A 12530-nucleotide genomic window follows, 5' to 3' on the forward strand; every position below is an offset into this window, starting at 1 on the left:
TCTGTATAGCAGACAATGTCATTTGCTGGATAATGATGACTAAACCCAAATTATATTAAAAATAAATATATAATTGAAACTTTTTGTAAAACTCAAAATTTGTAAAATGTATACTTCATACTGTTGTACCAGTAAACAAGGTATTAAGTATACTATAGTTCAAAGGCTGAGGGGTCAAGTTATTGTGTCAGTATATTTAATTTTTTTTACAGAAATAAGTTCCTTTGATGTTATCCCATCAACATGTTTTTTTTTTTTTTCAGTTTGGACACATATCAGTCGGAGCTTCGCTGTGTTATCATCAGTGTCTTGCCTCAGTTGCCTGGTGGGTGAAACTACACCGGTTTATTGATGCACGATATTTCACATTCCATCAGTTATCTGGTTTGATGAATTAAATGTGTCATCTTTATCCAGCTCCAGCTACAACCCATGTGATTTGCAATGAGGGCTCCATGACAGTAGAGATGGAAAAATCCACATTCGAGGGACTTGCAGGACAACTGCAACTCAATGACAAAAGCAACGTAGCCTGTACTCTGGCAGGAAAACAAAACATCACTCACATCATAGCAGATGTCCCCCTCAGTAGCTGTGGGACTGAGATTGAGGTAAAGAAGTCATCCCTGGATGCATATGTTCTGCATACTTTACACTTCTATTTTGCATTTACTATAGGACAGTTGTATACATGGGGCTGTGGTACGAGAGTGTGTTGCAGTGCCTCTTTAAGGAATGTGATCTGTCTGTCTGTCTGTCTGTCTGTCTGTCTGTCTGTCTGTCTGTCTGTCTGTCTGCTTGCATGCCAGCATGCCAATTGCCAACCTGCGCCTGTCAGACACACACACACACATTCACACGCACACAAATGAGAAATGGACAGTTACAAATAACATGCTTATGCAATCAGACTGCAAACATACTCCAGTGTTTAATGTTGGAATCACTTTAATCTAAGTTTTTAGTTCATAACTACTGGGTTAGACTAAACTCTTATCTTCATAACTACTGGGTTAGACTAAACTCTTACCTTCATAACTACTGGCTTAGACTAAACTTGTATCTTCATAACGGTCAGACTAAACTCTTATCTCCTGCGTACAGGAGGATGACGAGAACCTCATCTTCAAAAATGCCATCACCAGCGTTGCCGACGGCAGTGACGACGTCATCACCCGCAAGCACCTGTTCGATGTGGAGGTCTCCTGCCAGTACCCCAAGACTGGCAACGTGAAACTGAGTTACAGCGTCCACAGAGACAGCGTCACGGTCCAGGATAAGGGCTTCGGTACCTTCACCTACCAGTTTGAGTTCTTCGACAGCCGGGACTTCACCTCCATGAAGGACCCTGCCAACTATCCGCTGGAGTACGACGTAGGGGACAAGATCTACATTAAGATAGACGCCTCGTCTTCACTCGACAACACTGAGCTGTTTGTGGAGTCCTGCAGCGCTGCGCCGTACGACAACCCCCAGACCAACACACCAGCCTACTCCATCATAGCAGATGGGTGAGTGCAGTTTAACGCAGCGCACACACATACACACGCACACCCTTTTGTCTGTTTTTAAGCCATACTGTATTTAGGCCGTTTCCCAATAGGGGGAGTGGGCTCACAGCCTGGCTTTTTCAATGTGATAACAATAAATTTACCCCCGTTCGTTCCGGATCCGGAAACGGGCCCCCATCCGGAATCAATGGGGGTAAATTTACTCAAATCAAGTTTTTGTCTTAGGAATGCGACAAAAAACAAAAAATATTATTGAACTCTACTCTCCATGGCGTGACTAATCAATAGAAAAAAAGTCATTTTGGGGGTGAACTACTCCTTTAACAGATTAACGGATATGGGAATACTGTACATGAGTATTTGTATCTATTCAGATATCTTTTCTTATTTTTCACTTGGACAAGGCGTAGGAACTCCTGAATTAGGTTGTTGTTATTACTTGCGCGCAAGTACTGCATTCGGCTGCGTATATAGGTACAGTAGGTAGCTGTGTGTGTTTAAGCCCGTAGCCAATCAGGGACCAGCATTTATGGTAACGGCATCATTAACAGCCAATGAGGGACCAGCATTCCTGGTGATGCCAGTGCTGATGCCACTCAAGGAATGCCTCGCAACTTGGCACCTCGACAGAGTGCAGTTCTAGTTATTACAGTAGGGGGAGTGGGGATCATAGCCGGGCTATTTCGGGGTCCTTGGCATTGAAAGGCGTAGGAACCCCTGATTTAGGTTATTGTTTTTATAGTATTCATAATGATATTTGAGCTTCCAGTTGAGGGAGTTACAAGCCAGGAGTAATACCATGTAACAGAATACAGAAACATTGTCAAAATGAATTCATCACTGCTTTAAGCAATTCACGTAAAGGCACACTTTTGTTTGTTCGAAATGCATAAACAGTTTTCTTTATTTAATTCTACTATTAGTTTTTGGGAGAACATACACAAAATGCTATACCATATGCTATCTTAGCATCAATAGATGTTTTGTTCTTGGTTCCAACCAGGTGCAAGAAGGACCAAACTGTTGACGTTATCTCACCACAGCACAAGAAATATTTCCAGTTCTCAATGGAGGCCTTCAAATTCATAGGATCATATGATAAGGTAAACAGGGAACTGTTTAGCTCCAGCGATGGTACAGTTATTTACACAACGAAACAAGGTTTCAAACTGTGTTTGTTCTCACTGATGTTTCAGGTGTACATCAGCTGTTCTGTTATCCTGTGTAAAGCTGGGGACCAAAACACCAGATGCTACGAGGGATGCAAAAGCTCCCCTCCCGTCATGCGACGGAAGAGAGAGGCTGGCGTTCAAACTGCAAGGCACTACATTTCCCAGGGTCCCCTGCGCCTGAGAAGGTCGTCTGAAATCACAGGTGACTCTGAAACCTTTCTCAAGTCTGTGATGAATTGATGTGATGCTAGTAGGTGATTGAATGGTGTGCAGTTTCCCCCCCGGTTTGATTCCAACTGGAGTACTGTGTGCTTTCTGTCTCTCCAGTCTACACTCTCCTTATCTGCGGACAGATTATTAATTTAGTGGTCCTTGACGTGAAAATGTCAAGGATCACTGGTCTAGCACAGTGGAAAAGTTCGATGTCTCCCCGGGACACAAACTAGAGAAAACAGCAGATCTACAAGCTCACAACACGTCGCCATGCAACGTGTTGTGAGCTTGTAGATCTGCTGTTTTTACTACTTCTTAAAAGAGTGTGTGTGTTTAACTTTTTTTGAAAATCTTTTGAAACAGACAAAATGTAGAAAACATAAAACAAAGGCGTATTTACTCGTGACCCATACAAACTGGTCCATGCCCCACCATGAGTCCTGACTCCTGACCCACTGTTGTTCTATTATGCATGATCTCACAGTGTTTGTTGTTGTTTTTCCTCAGCTACCAGCCTGAACCTGAACCTGAACCTGGTCTTGGTGGCTGGATGTCTTCTCACAGCCGTCGCCATGATCTGTGCAGTGGCCTTCTACAAGATCCAGAAGACTACCAGGGAGAAATATGAACTGCTGCCATCTACTGATAGTGTGGTTGCTTAACCCTGGTAACTGACATTATCGAAACGAAGAGGATAAAAGCGCCATAATTCTATGGGTAATTTTCAAAATAAAGTTTGGTATCCAAGGCTAAAATCCATCGTTATGTCCTAAAGAAGCCTAAAAAAAAAGTGTGGCGCTTTTATCCGCTTCGTTTCAATAATTTTGTTAAGACAATCCACTATGAAGGTTAAGGCAGCAATGTGTGTGGTGTCTGACATGCATATAGCATACATTTGTGATGCTTTGCAATCATTGGTTGGGGAGTTTGATCAAGATGGGTTTGATCACAGGTGATTTTATGTATGATATATTAACAGGTGACAAGGTGTTTCTTCTGGTAATAGGCCTATAATATAATATTTTTTTCTGATGTTTGTTTTCAGCAATGTTATCATATTCTGGAAGGGGAATTAATAAGGATGTTTAAAAAATGGTACAACATAATTCTCATCAGTGAAATTTGACTTTTGGATTCAATGTGTGAATTATCATACTCTGTGTAATGTTGAATTGCTGGTGTTTTACATTTAAATTACCTTAAGTTTAATCATTAAACAATACTTATATCGTCGTTGTCGGGTGGAAGCCTTGTATGTCCAAAACCGTTTGTTTTGTATTTATCATTTTTAAAATGATTTAAACTAGTGAAAACAGCCGATCTACAAGCACACAACGCCTCGCACCGCGAGGCAAAAGTAGTGAAAAGCTCTTTTCACTACTTTTGTGCGACGGCCTTGAGTGATGAAGCAGTGCTTCACTTTGCGAGAAAAAAAATGTACAAATTTGAAACAGATACGAGGTTTCTGCCCGACAGTGACGATATCACAGTTTATCTTAAGCATTTTGAAAACTACGTATCAAGTCAGCCACTCTGTCATTTTAGCTGTAGTCATCATGATGACCCTGTCACTGTATGTACTTGAATATTCAGTGAATAAAATGACACACTTGATCGTAAACATATTCCACAAATCATTCATGATAAACAAATAGAAACAAATACGTAGGTTGTGCTTACAGTACCATGTCTTTAATGAGATAAGTAATACGCTAAGTGGGTCGGGTCTTTTCCAGGCCTTATACCAATCAAGACATTCTGGATCCGACACTGGGTGTTGTGTGACTATTGTAGCATCCTTTCTGTCGTCAACTGTAAGCTGTTACGTTTCATTGGCCGGGCTGATGATGTCATTGGGTATTCTAAATAAACTACAAATCTGGGATTCTTAGTTTAGTAATGCCATAACCAGCTGGTTATGCAATAATGCAAGACTGACTCTATGGTTGCTCTAAATAAGACTTTTAATACTACCACACACACTTGACATGTGTGTGCCAGTTTAATTCCTTATAAAAATGGAGTATTTGTAGTGTGAGCTGCTTTATGGCCATGTATGGCATATGGCAATCATGCTGTGATCCCCAGTTGACTTGCATACAGTACATTAAGGGTAGGGCAAATGATGTGTTTTGGATTAAAAAGTTAAGTAAAAGGACTATATTTTGATAGCATTCTACCCATTGCTATAGAGCATACATGGGCAACTGGCGGCCCGGCCGCCCGGGGGCCACATGCGGCCCCCACCTTCACTTAATGCGGCCCGCAGGTTAATATTGTAATACTGATATATTATTGATTTCAGCTGCTGTAATTCCAAACATGCAGACATTACTCTTGTCTATTATTAGTAGCTTAATGACCTGGCAGCACTATCTTTTTTGTTAAGTTCAGAAAGTGAACAAGTGAAATTAACTTAAAAAAATACAGTAGCTAAAAAAAATAGGCAATCTACAAGCTCAAAACGCGTCGCAGTCTCGACGCGGTTTGAGCTTGTAGATCAACTATTTTTTAGTGTATGTATTGTGGACCACTGGAGTGAATGTGGAAATATAGTGGCTCCATCATCAAAGTTGCCCACCCCTGCTATAACAGGTGGGGGTAAAATACTATATTTTGATAATAGTCTACCCATTGCTATAGAAAATATATTCTGATAGTAGTCTACCCATTGATAAGAGAAAATACATGTTCGAGTGGGTTGACAATCATCAGCCAATCGCGGGAGAGGACCCATTATATATGCTAATTTCTTTGTGTAATCACCACTTATTGCACCTGTTTAATCTGTATCCTGTGTGAGTTCTTTCTCCTGATTGCATAAAATAGGTATCCTCCTGACCTGAAAATGCATGTTCTGCTAAAGTGCTAGAGAGACAGGGAGACTCCTGTTACTGAGCAAGCAATCAAGGGTAGTCAACCTTAGGCACGGGTGCCAACATTGGCACAGGGGAGGGTGATCACTGGCACACTGGCAGAAATCTGAGAAAGAGGATTTATATTTTAAAATAAAATATTGTTTTAAACGAGGTCAATTACATTAAGTCACCCAATTTGCAGCAAATGACATCCTGCACACAATTCTACATTCATTACAATTCTGAACTTCATGGGGAGGGAGTCAGGAAGGTTATATTGCTCTAAATGTATGTTGGTTACAACATAGGTTCGGGAGTAGAGATCTCACACTGAATATCACAGCCACTCCCCTGCTCATTCATCTCATGAGTCCACGCACCAACTATCACAGCCACTCCCCCGCTCTCAATCATCTTATCAAAGTTACCCGCCTCCTCTTATCGGCCAGCCAATCCCCGCCGTAATCACCTCAGTATAAATACACCTGTGAGCTATCACTTAGTCGTTCCTACTACTAACATGGTCTCGAACAAACCCTCCATCCACCCCAACAAATTCCCCCCCTTTTTTCTATATTTTCTCTCCACTTCTTCCAGGAACTCAGGGGGCATTGTCGGAGGAGAGATGGCCTGTCCTGTCCAATCAACCATCGATGGCCGTCTGCTCCAGAGACTACACCCCCACCCTGAGTCTCGCCCAAGGAAGATCAAAGAAGGAATGGACACCGACGTCATTTTAGGCTCCATGGCCATCCGCCATGACACTTTGGGTGGCGGAAGTGGCACCGGAGGTTCGGTGAATAACATTAGCGGTGCCACTTCCGCCACCCAAAAGTGTCATGGTGCATGGACCGTGGTGTGCCAACTTCCGGGTGGGTGTCTTCTCCTTCTTTGAGCCCTCTTGGTCTCGCCCTACCTGGGTTCTTCATAGTACACAATCACATCCACCCCTTCCTCATAGTACACAATCACGTCCGCCCCTTATCGTTCAATATACCCATTAAACTTTATTCAGTTGTGAGGTCTCTTACTATAATGATTGTTATAACAAGGTCCTGACAATCAAAATATGTCTGAATTCTGATGGGGTGTCATTAAAATGGATGTTGACATGGCACACTGAAAATAAAAACTGAAAAATAAAAACATGGCACTTGGCACTTCATTTCAAAAAGGTTACTGACCCCTCTCTATATCAGTGATTACCATCAGAATATGGAGCTATTTAACACTTATTTTAACAAAGACATATCACTTACTGTAATCTGTAGGTGATGTTAATCACACCAACTGTCCTCATAGTGTGGGGCCTTAAGGGGAGCAAATGCTAATTTTGTGCAATTTTGTCTTAAAGCGCCAAATTTTGCACAGATGTAGCCCAGGGCTTGCTCTAATGATTTAGCTAGGGCGCCCGAGTCTGCGACCTTCGGGGTCGCCACAGTGGTCAAATCAAGTTGGGCTCCCATTGACTTTGGAAAATACCCAGATTTTTTTTTCTGGGTATTTAAAGGTGATACACCTTGAAATTTCACTTTTCCTATTTTAAAACCTTTTTTTGGGGTCCCACTAGCACCTTCTATCCTCACAAAGTCCCATTTCTGACCGTTGTGTCTTGCTCTGGTTTTGAGAAGGCGAAGGTTAAAAGTATCCCACGGGTTCTCAAAACAGGCTATCCAGATTTGCTGCCGATTGTGACGTCATCTGCCGATTGTGACGTCATCATCAAAACAACTTTTTTCAATATTTTTTTTTTTCAAAAAATCTTTTTTTTTTTTTTCAAAAAAAATTTTTTTCAAAAGGATTTTGGGGGGGTGGCGCAGTTCAGGCCAAACGTGGTACTGCAGCTGAAATGCTCTGAGAGCCATTCAAAAATGAGAGAGGCTCTCTATTCAGGAGTGGTAATTTAGCCTCAAACCTTTTGAAAAACTTTTTTGGGACATAACAATATGACATAAATACTTTTTAAATGCATGGTGTATCACCTTTAAGGAGGATCTGAGGGGTCTAACTAGGGGTTTGTCATGATGCTGAATCCATTGCAGGCATTTGTTTTGCCCAAAAAACATTCCGTGTGCTAGAAATGGCCTCAGAAAACAATACACATACGGGTGAGATGTTAGTCGGAGGCCTTAGGGTTTTTTTTCTCGTGCTAATCAGTCTAAAAGTGCAACATTTTGCACAGATGTAGCCCAGGGCATGCTCTAATGATTTAGCTAGGGCGCCCGAGGCGACCATCGGGGTCGCCACAGCGGCCAAATCAAGTTGGGCTCCCATCGATTTTAGTGATGAAAAGTAATGAGTCATCACTTTTCAGAGTTTTGTGGGTGCTGTGGTGACCCCGATGGTCGCCGACTCGGGCGCCCTAGCTAAATCATTAGAGCATGCCCTGAGCTACAGCAAAATTTTGCACTTTTAGACTGATTAGCACGAGAAAAAAAAAAAACCCTAAGGCCTCCGACTAACATGAATACTCACCCATACGTGTATTGTTTTCTGAGGCCATTTCTAGCCCACGGAATGTTTTTTGTGCAAAACAAATGCCTGCAATCGATTCAGCATCATGACAAACCCCTAGTTAGACCCCTCAGATCCTCTTTAAATACCCAGAAAAAAAATCCTTTTCTGGGTATTTTCCTCCTGTATAGAAAGTCAATGGGAGCCCAACTTGATTTGGCCGCTGTGGCGACCCCGAAGGTCGCAGACTCGGGCGCCCTAGCTAAATCATTAGAGCAAGCCCTGGGCTACATCTGTGCAAAATTTGGCGCTTTAAGACAAAATTGCACGAAATTAGCATTTGCTCCCCTTAAGGCCCCACACTATCACCAGTTGTATTACTGATGATGTTCTAGAACATACATGGGCAACTGGCAGCCCAGGGGCCACATGCGGCCCCCACCCCACCTTCACTTAATGCGGCCCGCAGGTTAATATTGGAGTACTGATATATTATTGATTTCAGCTGTTACAATTCCAAACATGGAAAAAATGACCAGCTTTAATTACTTCAGTCTATATTAGTAGCTAAATGACTAGTATTAAAATGTTATTGAATTTTTATGTCTATTGTTTTTGTATTTAAGTTCATAAAGTTAACATAAGAACATATACATGCATTTGAAATTTTAAAACAAAAGAAGAAAAAATAAAGTAACTTTTTGGGATTCCAATTCAAAAATAGCAAAAAATAGTAGATCTACAAGCTCAAAACGCGTCGCCCTGCAACGCGTTTTGAGCTTGTAGATCGGCTATTTTTGCTATGTATATGCATTGTGGCCCTCTGGAGTGAGTGTGAACATGTAGTGGCCCTCTCAATCATCAAATTTGCCCACCCCTGTTCTAGAACCACTCTGATTAGACTGAGCATAACAACTGACATGTGAACTGACTGTTATAGAGTAAACAAAGGGGTTTATAAGACACATAAAAAACATAACTTTTTATTTACATTCTTTTCTCAGAAATTGAAAGCTGCCATTTGGTGTGTGTGGGCGTGCGTGTGTATAGCTATAGGCATGCATGGTGCATGTGTGTGTAATAATAATAGCCCTATTGAATTTGATCACACTGCACGTCTCTGTTTCCATGTGATGTTCATTCATTGCCCCCATGTGGATTTTTACAGCATTACTACAATGAATCATGAATGGAGGTTGAGAGGTTATTTGTTGGGTGCTTGTTTTCTAATGTCTTCTTTATTGTATGCTTAAAGTCAAATCTATTTTTCACATACCGGTATTAAAGTGTTCTACTTAATACCGTAATTGCGACCAAAGGTCGCATTTACCCTGAAAAACCTTGTCACTTGAGTGACCTTCCTTCCTTCCTTCCGTAACCTTCCTTCTGTAACCTTCCTTCTGTACAGGGAGTGATGTCAGTGTGATGTCAGCGAGTGGTGACATCACTTCCTGTACGGGGAGGCTACACGAAAGACTAAAAAAAGAGAAGGATACACAAGACTAAGAAAGACAAAAAAAGAGAAGAATAAAAAAGACAAAAAAAGGAGGAGGAGGATAAAGAAACCAAAAGGAGAGAGAAGAAAGGGTGGATGAGGTACAATGTGTCTCAGAAAAGAAAATGTAACAAGGAGGTGGCAACGGGGCGGATAGATAAAGTTTTTAGGCCTGGATCCGACTTTAAGTCGACGCACAGGATTCCAGAAGTGTAGCGCTTATTCGCTCTTGTATCAAACTGGTACTCGAAACGTTCTTAGAATTTAATATATATTTCTAAAGTAAATATGAGGGCGGTTGTGAAAAAAAAGAGAAGAATAAAAAAGAAAAAAAGGAGGAGGAGGATAAAGGAGAGAGGAGAAAACCAAAAGGAGAGAGAAGAAAGGGTGGATGAGGTACAATGTACGGTATCCTCCTTGTCAAGCTCGACTTTGGGCATTTGGACCTATACATGGAGAAATGGAGCGAACCTGTTTGGCCTAAACATGGAGATGTGGTACAGAATGACTCATATATGGGCATAAAAAGTATGTCATGTGACATCACTTCCTGTACAGACAGTCAGACAGACAGCCATAGACTCCGGCCTAACAATGGCTACTGTCTATGACGGTAGTCCCATATGACATGATGGACTGGACTATCTCCATATATAGTGTTCTCCACATCTCAATGTTTAGGCCCTATCGCTCACACCCTAGGTGGGGTTGGCGATAGGGCCTTTCTGTGTGGAGTTTGCATGTTCTCCCTGTGTCTCCTAGGGTTGATACCCTCACAAAACATGAACAAACTCCCCCCAGAATGACAACAACTAGAATCGTCAGAGAAACGCTGTGGTTGGCCAGATAGTCAAGAATTGTGTCACCCTGAGGTCGCATTCCACCCTCAGGTGTCTTACTAGTAATAGATAAATAGTTTAAATAGATTAATTGACGGACTGATTGATTGATTGATTTGATTGTTGATTGAATAATTTATTTGAAGTTTGCATAGGAAAAAGTACAGTTTCCAGACGGCTTTTCAGTGCTGTTTTAAAGGAAGCTAGGGATTTACATTCCTTCAAGGCATTCGGTAGGGCTTTTCACATTTTAGCGGCATACAGCATTCGTGCCAAATCTGGGTTGGACATCATCTGTGGAGCTGCCTCTGGTTTTGTAATTATGAACATCCAGCTTATACTGTTGCTCTATCTATCAAGACTGATAGACCAGGCCTCAATATGTGTGCCTCAGTGGAATGGGATTCTCAAGCCATATTGGAACTCATAAATCAATTTAAAGAAACTTTAATGAAATCTAAGCTTTTCCAAATTGATTGAATCGATTGATTAGTAAATAAATATGCACATACTGTTAGCCACAACCCCACAAGTGTTAGACGTCATATAACATTGCCCACGAAGAAGCAAGATGCGATCATTTTCCAAAATAAATAGCCTATAGGCCATACATTGGCAACTGGTGGCCCGGGGGCCACATGCGGCCCCCACTTTCACTTAATGCGGCCCGCAGTGTCTGCTGATTTGAGAGCTGATACCATCCCAATATAAAGAACTTCCAAGTCTTTGCATTGGTTCTGGTTATTTTTAATGTCTGAATGTCTTTCCACCATGTGTCAGACCAGTCATTTAATGTAGATGTCAACAGACATATCACTGGTGACTGAATCCACTCTTTGTCAAATCCCACCCCATTTTGCTCTGTTATAGGTGGGACGAAAAAGCCAGGGCAGATTGTTTTGATAATAGAAGTGAATGGGGGTGGAAATATTTTTCATAGCCTCATTATTGCTATTTAAAGTACCAAAATATAAACATCTACGTGATATTAATAAAAAGGGAACACAAAAGTACAGTATTTACATTGCAAAACAGGGGGTTTCCCCCCGAAAATACATGTTTTAATTAGTTTAATCCCAGTGGGACAGAAAAACCAGGACAGATTGTTTTTATTGCATCTGACAGAAAAAATTATGAAGGGATGTCCAGACAACTTCTCAGATCTTGATGTTTTTATTTCAAAGTTCACAAGCGTTTCTCCTCAGAAAACAGCACAATCTTCTTCACAGCGTTCTGAAATGAATAGATTATTTTCTCCTGTCCTAGCAAGACGGACAGGGGGTCTTTCTGAAGCGTTCTAACGAAAGACCACCGGGAACATGTGTGTGACTCCTTTTACATGATCATCAAAAGCAGGTACGTACAGAGAGATTTGAAGGGGCAGGTGCTCAAATCTAAGAGGCACCATTGAAACTAATTTGAAAATGGAAAATGCTCAAACCCCCATTCTGATCTATCTCTGCACGTGCCTGGTCTTAAGTGACACTTCATGAAATGTTGCCCAGCTAACGGCACCACCATGACATGATTTTGTAATACAGTATATAGCACAGTAAATGACGTTATATCCATTAGCTGAAAGCACATTGTTGTATGTCTGAGTGCCGCGCTGTGAGCTTGTAGATCTACTATGAGTACATGTCTGAGAGAAATGTAGTTAAGTAGTGCCTGGTTACGTTCTAAGTACATTCATAGGATTTCACGTCGGCACTCCGACATGTCGGCACTCCGACCGTTGACTTCAATTAGGCGGAATGGGGGGGTGTCCCCCCTTTTCTATTGACCCCGCCATTCCGATTGTAAAAATGGTCGGAAAGCCGACGTGTCGGAATACCGGTGTTTCAACCTTTTGGTTAAAGACCCTGCCATTCCGAATCTATTATTTATTATTCTTTGGGTAATGTGATGTTGAAATGTAACTGTCAGGGCTCGTTTCCGCCGCCCCGCCGCCAGATCAGCCGCACGTATGAGTCAAATAGATGCGTAGG

This window comes from Nannobrachium achirus (assembly GCF_963921795.1).
Source record: "Nannobrachium achirus genome assembly, chromosome: 10".
Classification (NCBI taxonomy): Eukaryota; Metazoa; Chordata; class Actinopteri; order Myctophiformes; family Myctophidae; genus Nannobrachium; species Nannobrachium achirus.